The sequence below is a fragment of the Cetorhinus maximus genome, chromosome 23 (genome assembly GCF_964194155.1).
Source record: "Cetorhinus maximus chromosome 23, sCetMax3.hap1.1, whole genome shotgun sequence".
In the NCBI taxonomy this organism is placed as follows: Eukaryota; Metazoa; Chordata; class Chondrichthyes; order Lamniformes; family Cetorhinidae; genus Cetorhinus; species Cetorhinus maximus.
The window spans coordinates 34,915,691-34,933,568 of NC_135901.1; the positions used below are offsets into that span (position 1 = coordinate 34,915,691).

General features: G+C 50.4%; 1 protein-coding gene across 1 annotated transcript in view; it reads right to left on the reverse strand.

Annotated features, from left to right (window-relative positions):
* The window catches only part of LOC144697491 (uncharacterized), a 1,380,819-nt gene extending 1,364,225 nt beyond the window's left edge, over nucleotides 1–16,594 (reverse strand). The window contains exon 1 of the mRNA XM_078569491.1: nucleotides 16,508–16,594. The gene's annotated coding sequence lies outside the window, so the exon portion shown is untranslated. The remainder of the gene's footprint in view (nucleotides 1–16,507) is intronic.
* Nucleotides 16,595–17,878: the final 1,284 nt, after the last annotated feature.

Genomic DNA, 17,878 nt, shown 5'->3' on the forward strand with positions numbered 1-17,878 from the left:
CGACAGTGTTTGGACCATTTCTTTTCACAATAAAGTGAGAGTCTGAACGAATAAAGACAGGTGAGAAAAATCTTTCACAACACTGATAAAACATTGGGGGGTGGTGGTGGAGGCAATAATATAATTGACAGTGAGGGACTGGGGAAGGGGTCTCCGAGTGTGAATATGTTAAACACTAGAAGTTACTCCACAGGTTAGAAGGGCAGAATAAAACACTAACCCAGAACAAAGTTATATTTCTAGGAAGATAGAATTGAGAAGTAGGGAGGTTCTGTTAATCCTCAGTTGGACCCACACTGAGAGCACTGTGTGCAGTTCTGGTCACCATATTATAAATAGAAATGTGTGTGTATACATATCAGGAAAGGAATGACAGGCTGGCTCTCTATTCTCTCGATAAAAGAAGTCTGAGGGGTGACCCGCTTCTCGGCCTTTTGGCTAAGATCAAGTGTAGTGTTGCAGGGGCGACACCATGGTCCTGCCAAGGCAAGGTCGGGATGGAAGGGCGATAACCAATCGCAATCCAAATCCATACCGTGGATTACCTATCACTGTCCGAGTCACGGTGAACCACAGCGAAGGAGGATCACCCATGGATCGGGGCTTCTTCACCAGGAGGATCCTGTTGAAGGCGTGCGGCTTCCAAGCTACGGAGATCTTCACCCTGCACGACTCCCGCAAAGGGGGTTATTTCGACGTGACGTTCAAGCGGGTGGCAGACTGCGTCCGGCTCCTGAGGGTGTTCAAGGAGAAGAGAGACCTGCCGGAGATGAAGATCCTGACGGCGGAGCCGCACTTTTCTCTGCCATTGCAACGGGAACGTGAGGTGATGGTGCATGTGTACAACCCCTTCGTCCCTGTCGCCGACGTGGTCACCTTCCTCACCAGGTACTTCGATAAGGTGGGGAGCGGCACCGAGATTCGAGACGACTTGGGGATCTGGACAGGCAAACGCCTGTTTAAGGTCACGCTAAAGACCGATGGTAAGGGAGCCATTTTCCACCCTCCTTCCAGTTTCGCAATCGGGGGAAACCGTGGCTACCTGGTCTACGCTGGGCAACCCAAGCATTGTCGCTCATGCGGCAAGGCTGGCCATGTGGCGGCCAACTGCAGCGCCTCCCTCTGCAAGATCTGCAAACAGGAAGGGCACCAGACAAAAGACTGCAAACAGGCCAAGTGCTGCAACCTGTGTGGCGAGGCAAGTCACCTCTACAGGACCTGCCCCAAACGCTGCTGTACTTACGCACAGGCAGCCAAAGCCGACCAGGGGGAAGCAGAAGAAAGGTTCCGTGTCACTCCAACCACCAAGGCCCCCAGGGAGCTCAACGGGACAAAGGAGGACACAGAGAGAGACAAGGTGGAGAAAGAGATCGAGGCAACAGAGAGCCAATCAACAGCACTACCCCCTGAAACTCCCAGTCCTCAGGAATCAATGGAGGAGGAGGCAGCAGTGGAAAAGCAGCAGGGGGAGTGGCGGACGGTGAAGAACAAGAAAAGTAAGAGGGAGCGAAGAAGAAGCAAAGGCGTTTCCCAGAGAAGCGGCAAGAGGCGTCTCCCATCCGACACGGATGACAAGGGCAGCAGCTCTTCGGATGATGAAGTGCCAGAGCGGCACCGACAGAAGAGGCGGCAAAGCTCCAGGGCGTTGGAGGACGAGACACCCGAGCTCCAGAAAATTGGAGACAACAAGGAGACCAGCGCACCCCAACTTTGCCTGCAACCTGAGGAGGCCAGTGCACCACAGCCCCTGGAATCTGGGAGCAGTGAGGCAATCATCGCACCCCAGCTCCAGGAAGCCGGGAACAGCAACACCCCAGAGGGGGTGAGTTTTGGAGAAGCTTCTCCAGCAAAGGTCATCTCAAAACCCGCTCTCTACGTGAACCTCCAGATGCCACTGGAGCAGAACACGGCCAAGGAGATCTACCTCAGCCCATCCAAAGTGAAGGAATTTGAGCTCACTACGGGTATGAAGGAGCAGACTAAAGGTCTGGGACTCTCAGAGACAGTGGGTTTGGTAGGAGAATAAATGCTTTAAAATGGGTTTAAAGATTGTATCCATAAATGTGCGTAGCATTAAATCTACTACGCGATGTGTTGCGACCTTGGACTACCTAGCCAAGGTCAAAGCTGACCTGTTGTTTCTGCAGGAGTGTGCGATACCGCACCTCAGCTCCTACAGGCAATGGTCACGATGGTGGTCCCACGGGCCATCGATCTGGTCGGGCGGAAACGACTCTCGTTCCTCCGGCCTGGGTATTCTGCTGCGGGGAGGCAACTTCACCGTCTCCGAGGTCAAGGAGGTGGTGGGCGGGCGACTCCTGGTAGCAGACGTAATGTACAAGAACGCTCCACTCCGGTTAATTAACGTGTACGGCCCGGCACAAGGGGCTGAGCGGCTGGAGGTTTTTCAGCAGCTCCCACTGCTGCTGGCGACCTCCAGGCCGGTCATTCTGGGCGGGGACTTCAACTGCATCATCGATGCGGCTGGACGATCCGGCAGGGCCGGAAGCAGATTGGACGCTACGTCCAGATCCCTGATGGAAACAGTTAAGGATGCCAAGCTGCACGACGTCTTCAGCAACCCTGCAGACGGAGCGCAGCGTAGATACACCTGGTCGCGGCCAGACGGGTCCATTCGTTCCAGGATAGACTTCCTGTTTGTGTCCCGTGCATTCACAGTCAGATCCACCGACGTCAAGCCGGTGTTCTTCTCTGACCACTGCCTCCTACTGGCGGACTGCCACTTGGAGGAAGACCTGAGGGTGGGCAGGGGGGCATGGAAGCTAAATGTGCAACTGCTGACCCCAGAGAACATTGAGGAGCTCAAGAGGGATTACAAAGGTTGGAGAACCGTGAAACCCCTCTTTGAGTCCCTGACACACTGGTGGGAAGTGATCAAGGGAAGCATCAAGAGGTTTTTCATCCGCAAAGGCACCCAGAAAGCTAGAAAGGAACAGAGGGAAATGTCCCGACTCCAGGAAAAGATGCAGAATCTGCTCCGGCTGCAGTCGATGGGGGTCGATGTCAAGGAGGAGCTCCAAGAGGTGAAGGGCCAGCAAGCCTCGCACTTTGCCTCGGAGGCCTCCAAGATCATCTTCCGTTCCAGAGTCCGCTCCGTGGAGCAGGATGAGACGTGCTCACGTTTCTTCTTCCAAAAGGTACACAGAGAGCGCTCTGTGATCAGCAGCCTGAAGGAAGAAGACGGCTCAGTAAAGTCATCACGGTCCGACATTCTGAGGATCAGCAAATCCTTTTATGCCGGATTGTATGACGTGAAGCCCACGGACAGCACGGCCTCCCAGTCCTTCCTGTCCTCTATCACGGAGGTCTTAGACCACAGTACGCGGGAGAGCCTAGACAAACCGCTAACTCCTGACGAACTGACTAAGGCCCTCGAGTCCTTCGAGAAGAGTAAAACCCCCGGAAGCGACGGCCTGCCGGCGGAGTTGTATTCGGCTCTGTGGGACTTGATCGGCCCAGACCTGCTAGAATTGTACGAGAGTATGCTCCTGGCCGGCAGCATGTCAGAATCCATGAGGAAAGGCATCATCACCCTCATCTACAAGCACAAGGGGGAAAGGGAGGAAATTAGAAATTGGCGACCCATTTCACTGTTGAATGTGGACTATAAGATTCTGTCCAAGGTCATCGCCAACCGGGTCAAATCCGCTCTGGAATTGGTGATTCACCCTGACCAGACCTGCTCTGTGCCAGGCAGGAAGATCTCTGACAGCCTGGCGCTGCTCAGGGATACGATTGCCTATGTACAGGACAGGGGTGTGGATACCTGCCTCATCAGCTTGGATCAGGAGAAGGCCTTTGACAGAATATCGCACACCTACATGGGGGATGTGCTCTCCAAAATGGGCTTTGGGGAGGGAATTCGAAATTGGATCCAACTGCTCTACACTAACATCAGTAGCGCAGTCTCAATCAATGGGTGGGAAACAGATAGCTTTCCGATTAAATCTGGAGTCAGGCAGGGCTGTCCTCTCTCGCCTGTCCTTTTCGTGTGCTGCATAGAACCCTTTGCCGAGTCCATCAGGAAGGATCCGGGCATAAGAGGAGTGACGATCCCAGGCAGTGGAGGCACTCAGGTAAAAGCCTCCCTGTACATGGACGACGTCGCCGTTTTCTGCTCAGATCCGCTGTCGGTGCGCAGACTGATGCACGTCTGCGACCAGTTCGAACTGGCCTCGGGAGCCAAGGTAAATCGTGGGAAGAGCGAGGCCATGTTCTTTGGGAACTGGGCTGACCGATCCTTTGTCCCCTTCACTGTCAGGGCTGACGGCCTGAAGGTGCTGGGGATATGGTTCGGAGGGACCGGGGCATGCGTTAGAAACTGGAAGGAGCGAGTGGCTATGGTGAAAAGGAAACTGGGCATGTGGGAGCGACGCTCCCTCTCCATTGCGGGTAAGAACCTGGTCATCAGGTGTGAGGTACTCTCGCTGTTGCTGTACGTGGCGCAGGTCTGGCCCATTCCACACTCCTGCGCGATGGCGATCACTCGAGCCATCTTCCGCTTTATCTGGAGGTCGAAAATGGATCGTGTCTGCAGGGACGCGATGTACAAGCCTCTAGATAAAGGGGGAAAAAACGTGCCCAACATCGCCCTCATACTGATGGCCACCTTTGTGTGTGGCTGCATCAAGCGGTGCGTAGACTCTCGGTACGCAAACACCAAGTGTCACTACGTGCTGAGGTTCTACCTGTCCCCGGTGTTGCGAAGGATGGGTCTGGCCACGCTGCCGCGGAACGCTCCAAGTAGTTGGACCGTGCCGTACCACCTGTCCCTGGTGGAAAAATTTATGCAGAAAAACACCTTTGACCACAAGTCCATCAGGCAGTGGTCAGCACGTAACGTCCTAGAGGCCCTGAGGGAAAAGGAGAGGGTGGACCCTGTGGGATGGTTCCCCGAGCAGACTGTCAAAGTCATTTGGCAGAATGCCTCATCGCCAGAACTTTCCAACAAGCACCAAGACGTAGCTTGGCTGGTGGTGAGAAAGGCCCTCCCCGTCAGATCCTTCCTACACGCCAGGAGTCTCACCCCCTCTGCACGTTGCCCTCGAGGTGGCTGTGGTGGGGAAGAGACCGTTGTTCACCTCCTTGTGGATTGTGCCTTTGCAAAGAAAGTCTGGAGAGAGATGCAGTGGTTGCTGTCGAGGTTCATCCCGAGCAGTTCTGTGACACAGGACTCTGTGCTCTACGGGCTGTTCCCAGGGACACACACCGAGACAAACATCGACTGCAGCTGGAGGATCATCAACTCGGTGAAAGACGCGCTTTGGTCTGCCCGAAACTTGTTGGTCTTCCAGCACAAAGAGCTGTCCCCGACCGATTGTTGCGGACTGGCACAATCCAAAGTCCAGGACTACGTGCTGAGGGACGCACTAAAGCTTGGGGCAGCTGCCGCAAAGGCGCAATGGGGAAGGGTCGCTGTCTAAGACCTTTCTACCACAGCGCACCGAGAGACTGGGAACTGTTTAGAGCCCCTCGGGCTGTACAGATCAAAATGAAAGGCTGTAAATGATTGTAATATTGTTTGTACTGATGCACCTGGTGATACATTTTGTAAAAGTTTAACCTGGATTGTACCCTTGTAATGTTGTTTTTGAAATGGTTTTGAATGTGATTGAAGATTTTTTATGAATAAAGTATATTTTTACAAAAAAAAAAAGAATAGAGCTCTTTAAAATGATGAAAGGTTTGATCGAGTGGATGGAGAGAGAATGTTTCCTCTTGTGGGGAAGAACAGAACTAGAGGCCATCAATATCAGTTACCAAGAAATCCAATCGGGAATTCAGGAGAAATGCAGAGAAGTTCTGTTAAACTTCCATTGCATCTCGGGTGGGTGGGTCTGTCTATCAATTCCACAGTGACCCTTGCATTAACCCCACACCCACAACAGTCTCTCTCGGACCCTGCAGCTCCCTGTCACAGTGAAACCCCTCCCACTTCACCACATGGCTTTATGAAGTCACGACGGAACCTCTGTGTTGCCGCGGTTTCCACAATTATTTAGACTTTGGAGGGGTCTCTCAGATGATCAGATATTCTCTGATGTGAAGATGGATCAGACTCTGCTCTTCAACCAGACTCCAGCTACTAACAAGATGGATCAGACTCTGCTCTTCAACCAGACTCCAGCTACTAACAAGATGGATCAGACTCTGCTCTTCAACCAGATTCCAGCTACTAACAAGATGGATCAGACTCTGCTCTTCAACCAGACTCCAACTACTAACAAGATGGATCAGACTCTGCTCTTCAACCAGACTCCAGCTACTAACAAGATGGGTCAGACTCTGCTCTTCAACCAGACTCCAACTACTAACAAGATGGATCAGACTCTGCTCTTCAACCAGACTCCAGCTACTAACAAGGTGGGTCAGACTCTGCTCTTCAACCAGACTCCAGCTACTAACAAGGTGGGTCAGACTCTGCTCTTCAACCAGACTCCAGCTACTAACAAGATGGGTCAGACTCTGCTCTTCAACCAGACTCCAACTACTAACAAGATGGATCAGACTCTGCTCTTCAACCAGACTCCAGCTACTAACAAGGTGGGTCAGACTCTGCTCTTCAACCAGACTCCAGCTACTAACAAGATGGATCAGACTCTGCTCTTCAACCAGACTCCAGCTACTAACAAGATGGATCAGACTCTGCTCTTCAACCAGACTCCAGCTACTAACAAGATGGATCAGACTCTGCTCTTCAACCAGACTCCAGCGATTAAAAAGGTGGGTCAGACTCTGCTCTTCAACCAGACTCCAGCTACTAACAAGATGGATCAGACTCTGCTCTTCAACCAGACTCCAGCTACAAGTGGTGAGGTGGTCTGCTTTGGGAATCTCTTCCCCTCTCACTTACCCCACTATCGTCCCGCCCCTTTCTCTCGCTCATCTCCTCCCTTCATCCTCGAACGCCCACCAGCCAGAACCCAAACCCCTTCACTGTCTGTCACCTTGACACCCATCCCATCGTCCTCAAAACCAGAGCATCCCTCCCTTTAAAATTCACTCAAACAGTGGGAGTCCTCCACACCCCTAAATCTAGGACTCCACACCCACCCCCACAAACTGTGAGACTCCTCGTCACCCACAAATGGTGGGACTCCTCACCCCTATCATCAAATTGCGAGACCTCTCACTCCCCCCATCCAATAGGTCTCCTCAATGCCACAGTATCCCACAGTAATGACATTCTAAAAATGCACATTCCCTCAGTACTGACCCTCTGACAGTGCAGTGCTCCTTCAGTACTGACCCTCCAACAATACGGTGCTCCCTCAGTATTGCCAACTGACAATGCGGCGCTTCCTCAGTTGTGACCCTCCAACACTGTGTTGCTCCCTCAGTACTGACACTCCAACAGTGCATGTTCCCTCAGTACTGACCCTCTGACAGTGCAGCACTCCCTCAGTACTGACCCTCTGACAGTGCAGCACTCCATCAGTACTGACCCTCTGACAGTGCAGCACTCCTCCCTCAATACTGATTCTCTGACAGTGCAGCACTCCCTCACTACTGATTCTCTGACAGTGCAGCACTCCCTCAATTGTGCTTATGTGTCTAATTCTCTTTTTCTCAGATCCTATCTGCACCAGACGATTGGTGAAAATCAGAGGCCCTAAGATCCTCAGCTCTACCAGAGGCTCTGTGACTCTCAGCTCTGTGGCCAATACCCAAACCTGCCACTTGGAAACGATGCGCATTGCCGGTATGAATTTGTGCAGCAGTGGGAGGCAGCGGCCACACCCATGCAGTGGGGCCACCCTGGTGCCCAGTGCCCATGGCCAATCCTCCTTATACACCTCTGTGTGCCAACCTGGGACCCAACTGCAGAGCCAGACAATGGTGGCACCGTCTAGACGGGCAGGATGGGGGAAGGACAGCGCTCAAGCTGAGGGTGACAGAGGGGACGAAGGGGGCAACACAATGGAACGAGGCAGGAGAAGGGGACGCCTGTCAGAAAATGGCCAACCCCAGGAGGCGAAGGGAGGTGCAGCCAACTGCAGCCCGAGGGTGACCCATCACCAAGTGACCACTGCAAAGATCAGTGGAGTCTCGGCCAGGACTGGCAGCTCAGAGGTGGCGCCAAAGGGGTCTCGGAGCAAAAGGGCCAGAGAAGGCCAGTGGAAGTCCAACGCAGCCAGGGGTCTCGAGGGAACCCTTAACCCTGAGTCACCCAGGAAGTGCAAAGTGGAGGGTGAGGTGGGCACCAAGGAGGCTGGAGGGTGCAGGTGGAAGAGGAAGATACCAGAGGATTGTGAGTGGCCATCGGAGGAAAGCCTGATGAAGAGACCCCACTCTTACCTGAGCCGACAGATCCTGGAGTCAGTGCAGGTCCTTCACAGGCTGGGCAAGAAAAAGGAGCAGTCATGTCCACCAGTCAGGGCACAGGGCAATTCCAAGGGCAGGCCCCCTGCTGAGGATAGAACTCTACCCCCGGAGAGATCCCGTGATCCCAAGGAACCATCACATCAGTCAGTTAAGGCACAGGGCAATTTCAAGGCCCGGGCCCCTGCTATAACCCGAACTCTACCCCTAGAGAGATGTTGCAATCCCAAGGAACCATCACATCCACCCGTCAGGGCACAGGGAAATTCCAAGTCCGGGGCCCCTGTTGGAGATAGAACTCTCCACCCAGAGAGATCCCACAATCCCGAGCAACCGTCATGTTCATCAGTCAGAACACAGGACAATTCCAACAGCCACCTCCAAGCTGGAGTCCAGGGAGCATCCATGGAAAAATCCCATGGTGCCACGGCACAGGGTGATCCCGAGACACGCCCCCCAAATAGAGCCTGGAGTGTAATCCCGGAGACATTGCGCAATGTCGGGATCCTCACCCACCTCACTTCCGACAAGTTCCAGTCCCCTGTCAAGAAGCTTCCAGAAGTCCGATCATGGCAAGCGGAAGTGAAGAAGATGCCGACCGTCAGTCCCGCCCAGTGGAGCCGGACCATCCCTGCAGTGAAGCCTGAGGCATATTATCCTGGGGATGTTAGTCAACTGGAAGTGTCCATCCCCATTCCAGCCTGGCTTCGCAGCCAGAAGGAGCAGGAGAAAAGAAAGGCCAGTGAACAGAGAAAACTCGCTGCACAGATCATCGGTCTGAAGAGAAATCTGCTGGCTGAGAGGGAAGAGACGAGGAGCATCTACGGGATACAGGATCACATCTGGTGGAATGACGAAGAGCAGTAGGAAGGGTGCTACACACGAGAGGATCAAGATACAAGACATCCCACTGGAGAGACAGTCAGTATACAACACATCATTCTGGACAGAGACAGTCAGTATATAACACACCACACCGGATAGAAACAGTATATAACACACCACACTGGATAGAGACAGTACATAACACACCACACTGGATGGAGACAGTCAGTATATAACACACCACACTGGATAGAGACAGTACATAACACACCACATTGGATAGAGACAGTCAGTATATAACACACTACACTGGACAGAGACAGTCAGTATATAGCACACCATTCTGGACAGAGGCAAGCAACATATAACACACCAAACTGGATATGGACAGTCAGTATATAACACACCACACTGGACAGAGACAGTCAGTATATAACACACCACACTGGATAGAGACAGTACATAACACACCACATTGGATAGAGACAGTCAGTATATAACACACTACACTGGACAGAGACAGTCAGTATATAGCACACCATTCTGGACAGAGGCAAGCAACATATAACACACCAAACTGGATATGGACAGTCAGTATATAACACACCACACTGGACAGAGACAGTCAGTATATAACATACCATACTGGATAGACACAGTCAGCATCAAATACACCACAATGGATAGAGGCAGTCGGTATATCACGCACCACACTAGATAGAGTGAGTCAATATATAACACAACACACTGGATAGAGACAGTCAGTATATAACACACCTCGCCAGATAGTGAAAGGGAGTACATAACACACTGCACTGGATAGAGACAGTCGGTACATAACACACCACACTGGATCGAGAACAGTCAATAAACTGTCAGTAGACTGTCAGTAGACAGAGGAGCAGTCGGAAGGGTGCCACACACAGCAACTCTGGGAGAGGATCAGGAGACAAGATACCCCACTGGAGAGACAGTATATAACGCACCACACTGGATAGTAACAGTCAGTATGCAGCATACCACACTGGATAGGGAGAGTCACGGTATAACACAACACACTGGATAGAGAGTCAGTATGTAACACACAACAATGGATAGAGTCAGTTAGTGTATAACACAACAAATTGGATAGAGACAGTCAGTACATAATACACTGCACTGGATACAGACAGTCAGCATATAACACCTCACATTGGATAGATGCAGTCAGTATAGAACACACCACATTGGATATATGTAGTTAGTATGGAAGACACCACACTGGATAGACACAGTTAGTATGGGAGACACCACACTGGATAGACACAGTTAGTATGGAACTCATTGCACTGGATAGTCACTGTCAATATGGAGCTCAACAAACTATATAGACACTTTCAGTTTGGAGCAGACTGCACTGGCTCGACACTGTCAGCATGGAGCACACCACGTTGGATCAACACCGTCAGTGTGGAACACACCACACTGGATAGTCACTGTCAGAACACAACGCACTGTCAGTTTGGAACAGGCTGCACTGGATAGACACAAGCAGTTTGGAACAGACTGCACTGGATAGACACAGTCAGCATGGAACACACCGCACTGGATAGACAGTCAGTATGGAGCACACCACACTGGATAGACACAGTCAGTATGGAACACACTGCGCTGGATAGATGCAGAGAGTATGGAACACACCGCACTGGATAGACGCAGAGAGTATGGAACACACCTCACTGGATAGACACAGTCAGTATGGAACACACCACACTGGATAGATGCAGTTAGCATGGAACACACCACACTGGATGGAAATGTCAGTATGAAACACACCACACTGGATTGACACAGTCAATATGGAATACACACAGTGGACAAAGAAAATGTATAAAACACATTTAGAGTCATTAATATAAGGGCGGGTGTAAACATTTTGGGTTAAGAGGTTTTGGGTATGTACAATTACGATATGGTGGGGTGGTTATGTATAGTTAGGATATGGAGGGTATTTACAATTAGGATATGAGGGGGGGAAATACAATTGGGATATGGAGGGTATGTACAATTAGGATATGAGGGGGGTAATTACAATTGGGATATGGAGGGTATTTACAGTTAGGATATGAGAGGGGTAATTACAGTTGGGATATGGAGGGTGTGTACAATTAGGATATGAGGGGGGTAATTACAGTTGGGATATGGAGGGTGTGTACAATTAGGATATGAGGGGGGTAGATACAATTGGGATATGGAGGGTGTGTACAATTAGGATATGAGGGGGGTAGATACAATTGGGATATGGAGGGTGTGTACAATTAGGATATGTGGGGATATTTACAATTAAGATATGGGGTTATTCACAATTTGGTGGGGTTTCTATTTTTGCTTCGATTTGTGCCAGAGCCAATGTAACCCATGTGATCTGATCGGTGCCATTTTGGGGCAGCCTCTCCCATTCACCCACCCTCCAGTTCCCCAACACTGTCACATTGTTCAACCCTCGTGCTCCCCAGCACCCCCGCTCACCGACCCTCCTGGTCACCGACCTTCCTGCTCACTGACCCTCCCGCTCACCGACCCTCCCGCTCACCGACCCTCCCGCTCCTCAACTCTCCCGCTCACCGACCCCCCGCTCTTCAACAACCCCGCTCACCGACTCTCCCACTCACTGACACCCCCGCTCACCGACCCTCCCGTTCCCCGAACCTCCCGCTCACCGACCCTCCCGCTCACCCACCCTCCCGCTCACCGACCCTCCCGCTCACCGACCCTCCCGCTCGCTGACCCTCCCGCTCGCTGACACTCCCGCTCACCTGGAATGGAGGCGAGCCGCAGGGAGGTGAATGGGAGGGAGGGGAGTGGGAGGGAGGTGAGTGGGAGGGAGGCGAGCACAAGTGAGGCGAGCGGGAGGGAGGGGAGTGGGAGGGGAGGTGAGTGCGAGGGTAGTTGAGTGGGAGGGAAGCGAGTGGGAGGGAGGGGAGTGGGAGGGGGGGTAGTTGGAGGTGGGGTGGTGGAGGGCATAGGGCGGGGAGGGTACTGGGCAAGGAGGGGATTAGGTGGGAGAGGCAGAGGGGGAGTGGGAGGAGAGAAGAGGGGAGTGTAGATGGAAATGGAGGCGAGTGGAAGGGAGTTGAAAGGGCTAGAAATGGCACTGAGGGAGGGGAATGGGAGGGGAGGGGCTGTGAAGGGGAAGGGGACAGTCGCTGTGAAGTATTGCCGGTGAGAGGAAGTGTCTGTGTGCGGGAGCTTCGGTGTGAGGGAGCGTCGGTGCGAGGGAGCGTCGGTGCGAGGGAGTGTCGGAGTGAGAGAGCAACAGTATGAGGGAGCATTGGAGTGAGGGAGCATCGGAGTGAGGGAGTGTCGGTGTGAGGGAGTGTCGGTGTGTGGGAGTGTCATTGTGAGGGAGCTTCGGTGTGAGGGAGCGTCGGAGTGAGGCAGTGTCGGTGTGAGGGAGTGTCAGAGTGTTGTAGTGTCAATAGATGGGGTGGTAGAGAAGGCAGTGACTGTCAGTATTTAACAGACAGTGAATGGAGGACATCAGTATGGAGCATACTGCAGAGCAGAGACAAGGTCTAGAACACGTCACTGGATTGACAGTATTGAGCATAACTCAATGGGTAGAGATAATTAGTATATAGGGGACATTAGCACAGAATAAGACACACTGGATAGAGGTTGTCAGTATGTAGCATAACGCACTAGTTAGGAGAGACTATAGAACACAACAAACTGATAGAGACTGGCAGTATCAAAGGCACTGGCTAAAGAGACAACCAGTACAGGCACAAGACACAGGATAATAACAGACGGTGTATGATACAGTGCACTGGTTGGAGTGTCAGTGTATAATACATAGCTCAGGATAGTGGCACTGGATAGAGACAGTCAGTATCTAACACACAGCACTAGGCTGAGACAGTCAATTTATAACACACTGTACTAGATAGAGAAGGCCATATATAACACACAACACTGGACTGAGGCAGTCAGTATATAACACACTGCGCTGGATAGAGAAGACAGTATATAACACACAGCACTGGATAGTGATATCTATTAAACACAACACAGTGCTGCCAACAGAATGTGTAAAACAAACAACCCAGGATAGAGACAGTCAATACATAATACACCACACTGAACAGAGACAGTCAGTATGGAATGCACTGCACTGGATATAGACAGTCAGTATATAACACAACACACTGGATAGACTTGGTCAGTATATAACACACATCAGTGGATAGAGACAGACAATATCTTACACACTGCACTGGAATCAGAGAATGTATAACACACATCAGTGGATAGAGATGATCAATATCTTACACACTGCACTGGAAAGAGTGAATGTAAAGCACACTGAACTGGATAGAGAAAGTTGCATATCGCACAATCCACTGGATAGAGACAGTCCATATATTACACACTGCACTGAAGAGAGACATGACATGGATAGAGATATATTACATAAACCACTGGATAGAGACATTCAATATATGACATACTGCACAGCGAGTCCTGATACAACGTGCTCCTCTGGATGGAGGCAGTATTTATTCATGACATATGAACTCTCAGTGCGTAATCATGAATCAACCTATTATTTTTCTTACACAGAAAAATGGCTTCTAATAATATGTTTAAGATATTCACTTAAATTTATATATATATATATTTGATTACAAATAAACGATAACAGTTTTTAAATGGCTTATGATTGACTTTTCAAACTCCACTTGGGGAGAGTTCCCAATGAATGGGGAGTGGACATGGAGAGAGTTCCCAGTGTATGAGCAGTGGACACAGGGAGAGTTCCCAGTGACTATGAAGTAGGCACAGAGAGAGTTCCAAGTGACTGGGGAGTGGACATGGAGAGAGTTCCCAGTGAATGGGGAGAGAACATGGGGAGAGTTGCCAGTGAATGGGGAGTGGACATGGGGAGAGTTCCCCGTGAATGGGGAGTGAACATGGGGAGAGTTCCCAGTGACTGGGGAGTGGACATGGGGAGAGTTCCCAGTGAATGGGGAGTGGATATGGAGAGGTTTCCCATTGACTGGGGTGAGGACATGGGGAGAGTTCCCAGTGAATGAGGAGAGAACATGGAGAGAGTTCCCAGTGACTGTGGAGTAGACATGGGGAGAGTTCCCAGTAACTGGGGAGTGGACATGGGGAGAGTTCCCAGTGAATGAGGGGAGATCATGGGGAGAGTTCCCAGTGACTGGAGAGTGCACATGGGGAGAGTTCCCAGTGACTGGGGAGTGGACATGGGGAGAGTTCCCAGTAAATGAGGAGAGAACATGGGGAGAGTTCCCAGTGACTGGAGAGTACACATGGGGAGAGTTCCCAGTGACTGGAAAGTGGACATGGGGAGAGTTCCCAGTGACTGTGGAGTGGACTTGGGGAGAGTTCCCAGTGAATTATAGAAAATTTACAGCACAGAAAGAGGCCACTTGGCCCATTGTATCTGCACCAACTGAAAAACGAGCCACCCAACCGAATCCCACTTTCCAGCATTTGATCCGTAGCCCTGCAGGTGACGGGACTTCAGATGCACATCCAGACACCTTATAAATGAGCTGAGGGTTTCTGTCTCTACGACTCTTTCAGACAGTGAGTTCCAGATGCCTACAACCCTCTGGGTGAAAGATATTTACTCATCTCCACTCTACTCTTTCTACCAGTCACTTTAAGTCTACGTCCACTGGTCTCTGCCCTCTCTGCAAAGGTAAATAGGCCTTTCCAATCCACTCTATCCAGGCCCCTCACAATTTTCTATTTATCAATCAAATCTCCCCTCAGCCTCCTCTGTGCCACGGAGAACAATCCCAGCCTGTCCAATCTTTCCTCATAGCTACAACCTTCCAGTCTTGGCGACATCCTCATAAATCTCCTCTCTACCCTCTCTATAGGAAGGATGTAATTGCATTAATGAAGTGACCAGAATTGCAAGCAGTTTTCAAATTGTGGCCTAACTAATATTGTATAAAGTTCCAACATAACCTTCCTGCTCTCATATTTTATGCCTCGGCTGTTAAATGAAAGGATTCCATGTGCATTCTTAACCACCTTATCGACCTCTCCTGCTACCCTAGGGATCTGTGGACATTCACTCCAAGGTCTCTAACTTCCTCCACAGATCTCTGTATCCTCCCACTTATTGGGTCATCCTTTGCCTTGTTTGGCCTCCTCAAAAGTACCATCTCACAATTCTTTGAGTTGCATTTCCATTTGTGGCTTTTCTGCCCACCTGACTAGTCCATTGATATCTTCCTGCAGTCTAGAGCTATCCTCCTTGTGAACGACCGCACGGCTAATTTTTGTATCACCTGCAAACTTCTTGATTCCCCTTACATTTCGGACCAAATCATTATTTTTTACCACAGAAAGGAGGGGACCTAATACTGAGCCCTGAGTTGAGGATAGAAATCGAGAAGAGAGAAACATTTCTCTTGGTTTGAGTTTTCTGTATGTAAATCCTCCCCTTCCAACCCCTGTAAAAGGAGTTTCCAAAATCCATCCCTGTCAGTCCTGGATAGAAATACACAACATTCTCTCCTCCTGCTACCTGGACCAGGATGACCGCGCATGCACCTTGCTACACGTTACCCCTATAAAGATAAAAGCAAAATACTGCGGATGCTGGAAATCTGAAACAAAAACAAAAATACCTGGACAAACTCAGCAGATCTGACAGCATCTGCGGAGAGGAATACAGTTGACATTTCGAGTCCATATGACTCTTCATCAGAACTAAGGAAATAGAGAAATGAGGTGAAATATAAGGTGGTAGAGGGGGTGGGACATATAGAACTGGATAGAGGGCCAGTGTTAGATGGAGGCAAAGAAGAGATTGCCAAAGATGTCATAGACAAAAGGACAAAGGGGTGTTGACGGTGGAGGTATTATCTAAGGAATGTGCAAATGGGGACATGAAGGGTAGCAAGCAGGACAAGCTAGTGGCAGAAGGCTCTAGTGGGGGGAAGGGATCGAAATGGGCTAAAAGGTGGAGATAAATCAATAGATCGAAATAAATTTACCAGTTGAATGTGGAAATTGATTCACTTGGTCGTCCCATTATTTATCAGAACAGCGCAGTCACACCGGAGGGAGAGCATTCAGATACTTCACGTGTGCAAAGGAGTTAACTCAGTTTTCCCCACTCCAACTTTAAAAGCTGAAAACATTTGATCCACTATCAGCACATCCTTATTAACAAGGAGCAATTTAACTGTTCTGCCGACGGGGGAAAAAAGGAATTCACTTGTTCACTCCACCTGTTGATACTCCAGTGAGTTCACATCTAAGTGTAAGTGTTTCTACTGCTGCTGTATCAGTTGATTTAATAATTTTGTACCTTGGCCAATGGCTCGAATTGCAACCGAATCACCAATCGTAATTTTCTGTTCAAAACATTAGCTTCAATGGTGGATGGATTACCCATGGTTCGCTGCGGGTCAGAATGTGCCCTATCCTCACCACAGGAGCTCCTCGCGCATGCGCAGTATCCGGCTGTGAGTGGAGCATGCGCAGTGCGGGCTGTCCCTGGTGCGGCTCAGGAGGAATTGAGAGCAGATGAGTTATGGAGCCAGTGGATGGACGGAGAGCAATAGAGTCCGTGGAATGGGCGGGAAGGCTTCATAAACACCCCGTGGAGACTCCTAACCTCAAATAAAAAGTTACCAGTCGCGCTTTGGCAGCAAACGGGGAGTAAACTGCGAGGCTGCGTCGAAGTGTGCAAGGAGACAGGGCCCAGTTAACGGCTGCCATCTTTGTAAGGGGCAACGTGCAGCAGGGCGCATGTGCGTTCGCCATCTTTATTAGTGTCAATGTGCTGCAGGGCGCATGGGCGGTCGCCATCTGTATTCGGGTCAATGCGCCGCAGAGCGCATGCGTGTTCACCATTGTCCCTGTCAGTCGGGGGAGAGAATGTTGTGCATTTCTATCCTGGACAGACAGGGATGGATTTTGGAAACTCCTTTTACAGGGGGTTAGAAGGGAAGGATTTACACACAACAAACTCAACCAAGAGAAATGTTTAACATTTGTGCAAGAGACATGTTTGTCTCTTAGTTTCTATCCTGGACTGACAGTGATGGATTTTGTAAATTTCTTTTGCAAGGAGGAGGTTTGACAGACGGGAAACTCAAACCAAACATCACATCAAGATCTGACAGAGTCACTCGATTCAGCTGGAGCTGAATCTCATCAGCTTCTGAATCTGGAAGGAGAAAGGTTTGTCTGTTCTGATTGTGGGGGAAGATTTCAGGTATCACTGTGACAGGGAAAACACTGGGACTCACAACCCTTGGTTAGGCTGCACTGGGAGAACTGTGTTCAGTTCTAGGCAACAAACCTTAGGAAGGATAGAATGGCCTTGGAGGGAGTGTAGCACAGATTTACCTGAGTGCTATCTGAACTCCAAGGGTTGGATTACAGGACAAGTTACACAAAAGAATCACAGAGACGTTATGGCAGAGAGGAGGCCATTCAGCCCACTGAGTCCATGCCAGGTCTCTGCAGCAACCAATCATTACCATTCCCCTGCTCTATCCCTGTATCCCTGCAAGTTTATTTCCCTCAAGTGCCTGTCCAAATTCCTTTTGAAATCATTCACCGTATCCATTTCCACGACCTTCCCTCCACACCCGAAAACCCCCCATATGCAACAAGTTCCAGGTCATTACCACTCACAGTAGAAAAATGTTCTCCCTCACATCCCTCTCTA